Source organism: Patagioenas fasciata, chromosome Z (genome assembly GCF_037038585.1).
Source record: "Patagioenas fasciata isolate bPatFas1 chromosome Z, bPatFas1.hap1, whole genome shotgun sequence".
NCBI classification, from domain to species: Eukaryota; Metazoa; Chordata; class Aves; order Columbiformes; family Columbidae; genus Patagioenas; species Patagioenas fasciata.
The window spans coordinates 70,549,601-70,563,131 of record NC_092560.1 but is presented as its reverse complement, the minus strand read 5'-3'; positions in this window follow the sequence as shown (position 1 = coordinate 70,563,131).

The following is a 13,531-nucleotide window of genomic DNA, read 5'->3' as shown; positions in this document are numbered from 1 at the left end:
GATTTCAGGTAGAGGGGGGGAAGTTAACAAAATAAAGAGAAATTATTACAACAGGTCAAGCAACATATAGCACTATACCTGCAACAGGAGCCTGCCTTCTGTAGGTTGATGCTTTATTCCTGACCCTCATATAAAGAAATGCATAAGGGGCAGCCCCAGAGGTCAGAGAGCTCCTAAGCTAAGCAGAAAATGGAAAGGTGAGGAACTGAGCCTGACACCAGTGCCTCAAATGCAATCCGTACCCAGCCCCTTCCATTTGGATTCAGAGCCATGACCTGTGGCTGGAGCCTGGACCAGAACAGTCCTTTTCAGCAAACAAAGATGAGAAAATCCTTGACTGGAGTTCTGCTCCTGCTGGCAGCTTTCCTGGCGGCTTAATGCTCTTGCTCTGGGGAACTTGTTCGAAATCCTACTCTACCTACATGAAGTAGGAATGTGGACCCTGGTTTCTCTCTCCCACTCTCAGCTGCATTTTCTGTTCACTGAATGAGCACCATGGCCCGGTTATTTTGTGCAAGAGCTAGTTTAGTAGGCAAGTTTCAAAGACACCAACTAAGGCAGGGAGGATGTCTGTCTGGAAGGGCAAGAGGGGAATACCTTTCATGCCACACTGCGGGACTGCCTGATTGCATGGATATTCAGTGTGTGGCAAACGTGTAAGCACTCTGGAAATTTTACAGGGAGAATAAAAGAACAGAGAAAATTTGGTTTCTTCTCAAGTTAGGCAGCAGGTGAACAGGAGGATGGAGGATCAAAATTTTGGACACAAAGTGTCAGTCTCTGTGAATGGAGTTACTGGTGCCTAGAAAGAGATTAATTTAAATCTATGTATCAGACATACACTAGAAGAAAGGTGCCTTCAGTTCAGAGTAGGGTTTAGCAACTGTGCACAGTCAAAGAATTCTTAACAGACTGCAAATATTTTTAAAATTATATTTTAATTATTCTGGTGATGCTACTGGAGGTATTAATGAAAATGCAAAACGTATGGTCTAGAGCAAGAATAAAAAAAGGATATTTCATGAGTTAAACAGGGTCATTTTATACCAGTAAAAGTACAAATATGGGTTTTTTAGACAATCAGAAAAAGCTTGGATACTTGACACTGAAAAATAAACTAATTTGCACTAAAATGTAGCTTGGGCAAAAGAGATATAATTTTTTACATATTTATACTCTTCCTGTGAGCAGATTCTAATACAGTGTACCTCTTCATATTTTTAAGATAAAGTAATCATGAAGTTATTTTTACATTTTGCACATGATGTTAATCATGTTTGTAGCTTTATGGTGCTGAATACAGTGACTTTTTATTTCTAGAATTCACATAATGCTTTTATAAACTTGTCTCATGCTTATTTTTTCATAAAGTGGCACAGAAAGGTCAAGGAAAGGATTGCCTTCTATATTATGACAGCCCTCAGTGGGTTAAAGCATAAAAGTGGTTTATAAATAAAAGTCTCTTTCATCTGCGCTTTGATCCCTGCCGTAACAAAACCTCCTTGCAAGTATTTTGCTTGACATAGTCATGATTTCTTATTAGTTTCAAAATATCTGCAAAACAGTGTCTTGATCTTCGGTTATGGGTACATCCTGCTGGGAATAGAGAAAGGGATTTATTGTGCAGGGAGGGAAGAGGCCATACACTATTCTTGCCCATGAGTTTTGTCTCCCTGACCTTTGATAAACCGTGCTGCTGATTAGACTCCACACATTTCAACACAGGTTCATAGATGCACCTAGTTGGTATTACATCCAAAAGTTATGTACTTTATCTACATTCTTCACCCCGATTGAGCTTCCAATGCACCTCTGTGTGAAGACTTGTGAAAATAAAAGTTGTTTGGAGGATCCTGGACATTCATGCCTGGAAATTCAAGAAATTTTTACCACCAGCTGTCCTCCTGGCCTCTCAGGCAGAAGGAACGGGGGGCACATCACATCCACTCCTCTGTCTCTATACTCCCCTGCTCCATTTTTTTATTCAGTCTGAAACCAGCAGTGAGGTGTTAAACCCCATGGAGAACGGCAGCAGGTTGAGAAGGTGACCCACATACCGTTCCCAGACTCCAGCAGCTCTATGGGATGGATGAGCAAAGAAGTGAATGTCCTGCATTGGGTTTTATGGGTCCCTGGTGCATCAGCAAAGTGAAGCTTCAAGGGTAGAGACAATGGCTTCAGGGTCTTGTTTCTGCAGGCTGGGAATAAAAGAGCCTTTGAAATGAGGAAAAACTCCATGCTTTTAGAACTCTAACTGGGCTATGTAAAAGAGAAATAATTACTCCCATACACTGAAAGGGATGGAAATAGACATGTTTAAAAAGGACAATATTTAACTCTGTCAATAAATTATTTTTCATACTACAGCAATTGAAATCTTAATCTGCTTGTAGCTTGTTGCTTACTCTAGAACTATGTGGGGTTTGTTTAGTCCCTTTTCTCTTATAAAATTAAAGTTTACAAATGTATCATTAATTTTCATTTATTAAAAACAGTTTTCTTGCATAAAAGTAGTTCCAGCTGATCATTAAAAACGTACTTTAAGAGGCAAAGAAAGTATATTGATTGCATGGAATTTGTATGGCAAGAAATATGGTTTTAATTATTGTTATTTTATTAACAGACAAGCACTATCTTATTAAATCTAAATTGGATGTGCACTGAGGAACACTAATGAAAACCATTCCAAAGACAAAAATTAAACACACATTGGTACATACTAAAACCATCATGTACAACAGAGGTGGTTTACAAAAAGATTTTTCAACTTTTGAACAGACCAACATACAAGTATTTAACTGTCTAAGTTCACAGTAAGGTCCCTAGCATAAAATATATTGCTTAAAAGAGCCTGATCCTTTTTTTGGTTTGGATTGTATGTTTGTGTGGCTCCATTAACTTTCAGGCTACTGCTTCCAATTTATAACAGCTCAAAACAAGATTTGGGCCAGAAAACCTGAAACCACCCAGCTAAAAAGTAGTAGGGTAGACATAAACTATCAAACATTGACCCTGAAAATGCATTTCAATGCAATTAAATTCCTACGTGCAGCAGGACGTCATTCATCCTGACTCCCCTTTTCTCCCCTTCCCTGGCAGCCGCTCTGTCTCCGGCAGGAGTCAGAGCAGCTGGAGATGGTTGTGATCAGCTTTGCGGACGAAAGCTCACCCTCTCAACCCTGCTGATGTTTGACTGCAACCTGAGATTCCAATACACAGAAAAGTCTTCTTCCTCTTAAATTTGTATTTGGTCTAACAACATAACAGGCCAATGGGAAGCAGCCCAGGCCTATTCCAGCTTTTTCTTCTGATACTCTTGCACTGATAAGCAGACTTTCTAATCTGGTTTTTCACCAAAATACCTGGCAAAGTTGCAATGCCCACAGATGTGTTGCAGGTTCCCTTGTTCTGTGCAGGGACAGTTACTTGGGCTTCCCATGTAACTGTGCTGTTGCTTCACTTATCTGGTTCCATTAAAAGACCAAGTGTGTTTAGTTATTCTTTAATGAGGGGAGGCTACTAGATCACTGATCTGAGCACAAATACCTCAACACACAGCAGCAGTGGGTTTGTTCAAGGCATGTTGGAATACCAAAAAGGAATTTCCTGTATTTACTTGGAATAAACTATTTTCTGTAACAAATCTGAAGAATATGAACACTGTTTAGAGTGAGAAGTCGTAGTCACATAGACACAACAAAGCTGATTTTTTTTGTTCAAAAGGGAAGTTAATGACTTCCAGTTGTTCAGTGTTTTGCAACCAGTTCTCTCGAAAAATCTTAGCTGGAGGTTCAGCCTTTCTGATGCTGGGGATTAAATGCCAAAATCGGGGCACTTGTGTGGTCTCATGGCAATATCAGCTAAAATTCTCCTAGCCTCCTGCTGGCCATGGGGATATAGATGCTTCACTGGAAAGTAAAGTAATTGCATTTGACTCATGGGTGAGAGGATGAAGGGGTGTGTGCCCAGGTCCTACTGGTTTGTCACAGAGATGACAACATGCAATGGAGAAGGCTGCTGTGGCATGGAACACAAGGGGAGATGATGACAGCTCTTCATAGCTCAACAGACCCACTAAGTCACTGCTTCAGGAACTTTTGCTGCCCAGGAAACTGAGGAGACAGATGGGCAGAAGGGGGCTACTGCAGTCGTAGAGTTTTGCTATGAAGACCTTTGCTGTAGCACATTTTCCTGTCCTTGGGAAGGTGAGAGAGGTGACAGTGTGGTGCCCCAGCCGCTTTGCCATAGTGCCAAATCTGATTTGTGGGCTGGAAAATGGATGACACTGCATAACATATTGGAAAATTCCTGAATTCTGATCCATAGCCTATGTTTTCCAAGGCATTTAGAGAACTGTGGAGTTTTTTGTTTGTTTGTGTGGGTTTTTTTGTTGGGGTTTTTGTTTGTGTGTTTCTGTTTTTTGGGGCGTTTTTTGTATCTTCTTTCTTTAGGTATATGTAAGACAAAACAATCTTACACAAAATAAGCCAAATCATGATGATTTCATGCTGGAAAGCATACTATGAAATCAGTGAGAGCTTTTCCCAAGTTAGGTCTCAGAGGATTTTGTCTTAAAATAGAAAAAGAAGCATGTAAAATAACACACCTTCCAAAATACCCGTTGATGGGCTAAGGCAGAACAATAAGTAAAATGTCTCCAGAGCTTCTCTACCTTCAAAGTTAATTTAAGGAGTTCAGTTAGTTAATAATTTAGAAGAGGCCCAGTAGCTTGTATGATACTTGCATATAATTGACTTTTCTATCTTAAGAAAAACACTAGTCATTCGATAATTGATGACCAACAAAAGCTTAGCTTAAAATGAGTAAGCTAAAATGATCAACACTGAGAAAGGGAAATAATTTTGTTGGTGGTGATCTTCACACCATACCTGAACAATATGCCAAGCACAGATGACACTCTATAACTAATCAGATTTCCCAAAGATTATAGCTTGAGAAGTCTTGGACTGCCTGTCTGAATTGAAGGCACCCGACTGAAGTTCCATGCAGATGGTCTTCTGCCAGTAATTACAGAGCATAGTTTACCTACTGAGGTTAAAACTGATAGCGTTTCTAGGACTTTGCCTAAAAAAGAGTTAGACTCTTAATACAGAGTTAGACTCTTTTTCTATGAGCTAACAAAAACACAACCACCTGCCTCCCAGACCTACAATGTCCTGGTTTCATAGAACAAGCATTTTCCAGCATTAATAACGCTTTTTCAGCTAATAGGAAACAGCCTTTCAAATTTTGTTCAAATCTTGCTATATTGGGAGTGCAGTTCAGTCCAGAACTTACTGTGCTCAGAAAAGAAAAAGAGACACAAGAGTAAGTAAATGTAAGTAAACATATGTCCATTTGTATTTCATGAAACCATTACTGTGAACACATGAACCGCTACTATGAACATCATTAGAGTCCTAAGGTGGGTTTACACTTGAATTAAATAGCTGCACAGTGAAGCTATGTAGCTAAATTCTGTAGCATATGTATCCACATGTACCCAAAACTTTCTCAGAAGAGCTGGTTAAACAGACTACTCTGTTTACTGGCAGAGACCAGTGTCAGTGTATTGAATTCTCATCTTTAATGAGGTATCCCTCTGCCAGGCTCAATGTGAACAATGAATGAAGCACAGTCCCAGAGACTGAAAAGATAAATAAGTCCTGGGAAGCAGATGGAGCTGGTAAAAGACCCACCAGAGTTCAAGGTATGGATCCACAGAAGGCTATTTCAAGCCATCAGTCCTTCATTCTGTGTGTTCAGTCACTTTATTAACTTAACAAAGCTTAACAAATCAGCACACCACAGCTGAGCTGAGGTAACCGACAGCTCCTCGGAAGCACACAGGAAAGCACAGAAACCTCCACCTTGGTGGATGCACCTACAGGTATCACAGTATCACAGTATCACAGTATCACAGTATGTTTGGGATTGGAAGGGACCTCAAAAGATCATCCAGTCCAATCCCCCTGCTGGAGCAGGAACGCCTAGGTGAGGTCGCACAGGAATGTGTCCAGGCGGGCTTTGAATGTCTCCAGGGAAGGAGACTCCACAACCTCCCTGGGCAGCCTGTTCCAGTGCTCTGTCACCCTCACTGAGAAGAAGTTCTTTCTCAAATTTAAGTGGAACCTCTTGTGTTCCAGCTTGATCCCATTGCCCCTTGTCCTATCATTGTTTGCCACTGAGAAGAGCCTGACTCCATCCTCATGGCACTCACCCTTTATATATTTATAAACATTAATAAGGTCACCTCTCAGTCTCCTCTTCTCCAAACTAAAGGTGATGGCTGGCAGCAGAGAAGAAGGCAACTGGCCATTATCTTTGTTGTTGATTGTTGTGGTTTAACCCCAGGCAGCAACTAGAACCACACAGACACTTGCTCACTCCACCCCCCACCAAGCACAATGAGGTAGAGAATTGAAAGGGAAAAAGATCTTTGTTTATTGAGATAAGATCAGTTTAACAGAATAGCAAAGAAAGAACTACTACTAGTACTACTACTACTACCACTATTAAAGGAATATACAAAACAAGTGATGCACAATGCAATTGCTCACCACCTGCAACACCAATAGCTTGTCCATTCCCAAGCAGTGGTATTTGCCTCCCGACCAATACCAATATATATACTGAGCATGATGTTATCTGATAAGGAATACTTCTTTGGCCAGTTGAGTGAGCTGTCCTGGATTTGCTTCCCCCCAGCTTCTTGTGCACCTGACAGAGCACGGGAAGCTGAAAAGTCCTGGTCTACCTGGAACCAACCAATACATCAGTGTATTATCAACATTCTTCTCATACTGAATCCAAACACTATACTAGCTGCTAGAAAGAAAATTAACTCAATTGTGGCCAAAACCAGGACGGTGATAATAGTAGTGGCCAGGGCACATGACATTTTCAATATTGTTGGTTTCAGACAGAAAAAAGGCAACTATGAAGCTGTAATCCAGAAATCTCAGAAGTACTGATGTGGAATAGAGGAACACATTGTTTCTAAACAGAAGCACAGAAATTGCTTGGGGTCAAGACAGCGAAAAAGCATTTGAGGTCACAAAGCCAGTTTTGCTTCGCTTAATCTCTAGATGCACTGCTAGATTTCAGGGTTAGATTTTCCTAGATATCAGTGCTGTAACCCTGAAAAGAGAGTAGATAGCAGTCAAGAATGGCACTGACAATTCAAATCAAAACTCCAAGAAGACCCAGACTTAGTTTTTGATAATGCAACAGAAGACCACGATCACGGGCACTGGGCAGCTTTGGAAAGATTTGGTGCTATGAGACTAAAGCTAAACAAATGAAGACGATGAGATGGAGTCAAGCAAAGGATGTGGATGAGAGAGAAGGGAACCCAGTCAAGATCATAATAACACAGTGGCCACCACTGTATAATTGCTTGAACAAAGAAAGAGGGATGTGATGATTTCTTGGAACTGTACTTTACAAAGATAAGTTTATGACTCAGGTAGTTGTCTGAACCAGCAACCTTAGAACATTACTACTAAAATAACATTCAAACAACAATAGATGCAAATCTTAAGAGAATGTTTGAGAAACTGAAGGGTTTTATTAAAGAGGCAGCAGTCCTGAAATACTATGACAATAAGCACAAAAGTAACTTTTCCATGGATGAATCCCGGGAGAGTATTGGCACAATACTCTTTCAACAGTGTGGTTGAAGCTGGAGACAAGTGGCTAATGCATCATGACCACTAACAAAAATTGAATGTAAATAAACCAAAAAAATGGAGAAGGTTTTGGCCTTAAGCCATGGCTGTAAAAAAAAAAAATTCCTTTATTTATGGGACACCACTGTTAGCTGAAACTGACCATAAACCACGTACTGTCATTGCCAAGATAGGCCTGCTAAATACCTCCTGGAGAATACAGAAACTGTTTTTTCAGCTACAAATGTATGTTTTATAAATTGAGTAAGCCTGGGTGAGATTTGGTGTTTGCAAGCAAACTCCTGACTATTTTACGAAAGTTCCAGACATTGATCATGTGTATGTCAAGCCTCCTAAAACAAAAATAAAACCCTCTCCACTTGCAGGCAAAATGTGGACTCTGACTGCCAGTATCACTAGTGAATTTGAGATAACAGAAATGGTAATTCAGACTTTTCCACAAAGCTGCCAGTGCCATATTCTTGCCCCTTATTGTGTCATAGCAGTGAGGCCTGAATAATACACGTGGATTTTTAAAGAAACTTGAATGGAGAACCCTGAATGTATTACAAAGAAGCACATGAAAGTAATTAAAGGACATGAATTCTAAGAGAAAGACCAGAGGCTGTTGAGAAGTCAACACTGACATTAGAGCAATCCAATATTATTGAAAAACTTTGCTTATGCCAACAGTACAAGACAAGCGCCTCCAAAAGAACACATGAAGATGATAAAATAAAAAGAAGTACATGTAAATCTCCTTGTATTTTCTATTTGTTACATTAATAATAATGTAAAGGTGTTATTGTTGTTGCTATTGTTTCTGTTATTATTGTTTCCTTGTTGGAAGTTACTGCAGCCAAACAGACTACCATAGGCTCCATAATCATTTTCACTAAACTTGACATACCAAGCACAGTAACATCTGACAACAGGCCACAGTGCAGTGGGTGTCACTGAAAGCAATTTGCACTGAAATATAGATTTAGGTTTAACACCACTAATCCCTAGTACTCTCAGACTTTCAAGGCTAATGGAAAAGTGTCAGAAGAACACAGTGCTGTCTCTAAAATAAAAGATTTGGGGAGTGATACTGATGCCCATTTAGCACCAGTGTAGGTAGCTGTGGGAAACCGATCTTTTGCAAGTGTGAGATTGAACATGTCGTGTTGCACAGAGGCTCTTTCTGCGCTGGGCTGGTGGTTCCTGCTCAGGGAATTGGCTAACAGAGCTACAAACTCCTCCTTTATCAGTGATCCCTGAATTCTTACAATGTAGACAATTCCTGTACTGTTACAGACACACGCACATTATTGGTGTGGTTGCAAATAAAAGCACACTACAGAATATCAGAAGAACATTTTGTGACAGTTTTGTGCACATCTACACAGAAGTGTTTGCTGAGGTGAAAAAACTGTTTAAAAGCTTGCTGATGATTTCTACATCAGGAGCCATGCCCAATGAACACAGTCCTGAAAGGACATTTTTTGAAGATGTCAGTTAGTTCCTAGTTAGCAAACTTGATGATTTTTACCATTTCTGCTCCTGGAGTCCCATCATTGCTCAAACATTTGTTTTTGCTTTTCAAATGGTCTTTTAACCCTCACTGAACAAAAATTTGAAAACATTAGGCCCAATGGCAAATGCAAGGAACACCAAGCATGCCATCTTTTTAACCTCTTTGCGGCTGGAAAGAGATCTTGGCTCTCTTTTCCCACCCTCCCCCCAGCTTGAAGTAGAGAACTGGCATTTCAGACTTCTAAATTAAGAGAAATCCGGAGGAAATTCCCCCTGAGCATCAGTGGGAACACTGCAAAGTTCATTGAAAACCTGATCCCTAGCATCAGGGGGAAGCTCAGAGCCACTTCAGCTGCTACACAGGGAGACCTTGGGGCATGCTTAGGTCTGGCATGGCTGAAGGTTGAGTACACCTTTCCCCACTCAGTGGGTGTCCAAGGCTCTAGCAGAGGCTATCAGCAAGACACTCTCCATTACAAGGATGCCATCAAACACATGTGGAGCTCTTGATAAAAAGCTGCCAATCAAGTCAATGATGGGTGACAATGTCTTCAGGGAGAGATGGATGCTCTCCTTTCCTGGTTTTTGTTTTTGTGAGTGTGAAGAAAAGGAAGTTTTTAAGATAATGAACTTAGTTATTTGTTTTGTTATCATGAAGCTGCAAAATGCTCGGGTAAAATTTATTTCATGCTGAAAGTTAAACTTAGAGGGCTTTTTATTTTTAGAAGGATCTGATGATTTGAGCATACAGGAGATAAAACAGGCTCCACTTGTTGTGTTTCCTTTCTCAGGAGTTTTATTATATCCTTTATATTTATCAGGGTATCTCTTCTTTAACACAAGTTAGTTTTTTTTGTTTGGTTGGGTTTTTTTTTTTTTTTTTGTTTTTTTTTGGGGTTTTTTTGAGATAACCAGTTAAAAAAACACAATGTGCATTCATGACTTTCATAAACATAGAATTTTCTTCTAGAAAGGAATGTGGAGAATGGAAGTACTATCCCTATCCCTCCTGCCATTCTGCACTTAGTTCACTCATGGATATAGATTTTAATCTAAAATAAGATTCGCCATTGCTGTCATTAATTAACACTTGAATATTTGAGATTAGCACACAAAACTAATAGCAAAATGGAGCAAACTTTGTAGAAATCTCACAAGTCTCTCTAATCTCATATTAATAGTCGAGGAAAATAGACTTCTGGCCATCTGCAGGAAATGACAATAAGATTAAAGTTAAGAACTCTTGAACATCAGAAGTGAGCAGAAGGCTTGAGGACTCCCTCAGCCCTCAGCAAAGTGAGAAGAATGCCAAGCTGCACTGCAGCAGAGCAGGAAGGAAATTCTGTGTACACGCTTGCACCTTGAATCCTTCATATCACTGCCATGAAGAAATGAGAAAATATTAAAAGGAAATACAAGATTTGTTTGCATTTACCATGGGATAAATTTGTCTCTGGTGCAACCTGAGAACACTGTGGAGTTTTGCTCCATTGTTACTGTTAACACATAAAATTCAGAAAATATTTTAGTTAGTGTTTCCTTGGGAAGAATTTGTCTACTGGCAACAACTCAAAAGTTAAGGAAGATTTATACACTTGAGTCCCATTTTGTATTCCTTGGGTAGAATCCCAAATTCCCTCCACTTTCACCTCCAAGGAGTCATTAGCATTTATCAGGTAAATAATCTGTAAAAGGCAGATTATACCCCTATAAATCAATTATAATTACATTGATTTTGAAAGTGTTACTGAAGATTTGTACCTGTGTTACTGAAGATTTTTACCTATGTAACTGAGCTCACAGTTGGTAAGCTTTCTAAGGAAGACTCTTAATATTTTCTCAAGAGAAAACAGCCCTTACCATGTGCTGTTTTTTCTGTTCTAAATGTCCTCACCTTCCATCATAATGAAGTATTTTATATGAATACGACATGAGGTAATGACACTAACTGAGAAGAAAGATTAATTCACATTAGAATATCGAGCTGAAGTCTTCCCACCTGCTTTTCATTAACACAGACCACCATTTAAAGATTATTTAGCATGGTATTCTTATTTAATTCAGCCCATCTATTGCATTTTTACCTTGCCTACTTAACAAAAACCTTTCTTCTCAGTGCATTTTCATACTAGGCATGTATGTTCCAACCTGCGCCTTCAGTGATTCAGACTAAATCCTCTTAGAGAAAGTGCATTCACTGCCTGTTTTCTCTTGCATTTTCAGACACTAGTTGTGTGCTGATGAATCATTTTGAAGTGTCAGCTTGGCCTTCACTGAAGCCAAACTGAAGCCTGTAATATGCTGTGGAGCCCTTCAGGGAGGCTCATAGGGGTTCCAATTGTAGACCCTGGAGCCCTTTGTGCTGGTCTCTACTGACAAGTCCATCATTTCCTGCAGGAAACATGCATAGATAATGCATTGTAACAACATGAATACTCTAAATTAATGGGAGGCTGCAAAGAAATTTATTCACTCATTGGTATAAAAAATCTCATGATCCTGAGTATCTACATAATAGTTCTCAGAAATGCCTTAAAATGTTATTGTTTCAATTATAATGTTAGCTCTTTAAAGACTTTGTCTGCAAAAAGGCAAAAGAATTAAAGATCATTAGTATGTTTATTAATAAGAATGAACACCATTGTGACTTTTGTGGGAGGAAATGGAATCACAAAGGCTCTGATTTTTTGTAATTCAAGTTTTTATTCGCATAATGAGGCATGTGTAGCAGCTATGCTCAAGATCAAGGGCCCAGAGGTGTGGGAACTCTGCAATACCACAAGAGTGGATGCTCTGTAGGAATCCTGTTACTGGGGATCAGTCCATGAACATCAGATCATTAGTCTAATTTAAAGTTCCAAAATACTTTGAAGTGTAACCAAAGGAAAGTCTGCAGGTCTTAGGGAAAAGTAGATGGTTGAAGTAGAAAAATAACAGAAAGAAAAGTCAATGATCAAGTTCACCAAACATCTGCACAACTAGATGGCTCCAGATCATGATCGCCTGTTTGTTATTTAAACACAGATATTTCTTTTTCCTCTTCTCACATCTCAGTTGCGGTATCATTAGCTGGTAATTTTCTCATATATGTCACAGTTGTGGGGTTTTGTTTGGTTTTGCTTTGGGCTTTTGTTTATTTGTTTGTTTCTCTTTTTTTTCTGGTTATGTTTTGTTTTGCTGGGGTTTTGTTTGTTTGGTTTTGGTTTTGTTTTAAATTTCCTTTTTACAACGTTTCAACAAAGTAGGTGGGGAAAAAAAAATGACAAAAATGTCTCCATCTTTGTTGAGACTCTGCTGGCAAAGACAGATTCCGAGACAGTGAGTGGAGGGCATTGCATGTCCTCATCATCCTGATCCATCAGGAAGAAGATTGCTTACATCCCATGACACTCATGGATATGAGGGGCAAGTGCACCTCAGGGGAATAAAGGCAGACAGTCCCCAAAGGACTGGGAGAGGTCTCATGACCCATGGTATTAAGAAGACACCTACTGCCTAAAGCAACATCTAGCCCTTCCTCTCACAAGGCAGCGCATTTACCAGTTAATATCTCTTTTAGGTTCTGTTCTACACCACAGGGATACGTTTGTGTGAATGTTCTACTTTAAATCATCCCAGAAACAGTCAACCTAGCATACACCCAGCCTCAACATGTGTCTTACTTCACCCATCCCATGTAATAATTTTCCATCTTCTCTTGCAAACAGAAATGTAACCTCTCATTTACTAGGGAGAAATGCGAATGCTGGATTCCCGCTGTCTGTTAATGACTCCAGATGTTCTCCCATTTGCACTGCAGGGTGATACAACAAGAAGGCTAAGTGTGGCTGGTTGTGCTCCTCTTCTCACACAGACCCCATTTCTCAAATTCCATCTTGGTTCCCACAGGAAAACTTTCAAAAAAAAACTTCCTGAAAGGCTTCTCAGCTCCTTGCTAGCTCATCTTTAAAACTACTCAATCTTTTTTAAAAACATTGGGTTCACATCCCAGACCCTTCACTTTTTGAACTTGAAGATGTTAATAAGTGGACCCAGGATGTTGTTATTAGCTTGAAGTTTGCTACAGAGTTCTTTTCTGTGCAGGTGTCCCAGAGGACCAGCTGAAGTATGACAAAGAAGGAGCTTTGTGTTTTGGCTGCCATTCCTGCTTTGAAGTTCATACAAGTGAAATTGTTACTAAAAGTTATTAACAAATATTTGGTTACAGGATCACGGTCTAGATGAAGAATAAGGCCCATTTCAATAGCAAAACTTATGATCATGAACTTGCACACACCTGCAAAATAACAAGATGTACTGGTTTTAAGCTGACTCCAGCTTTGGTTTGCGAACACTGATCTATC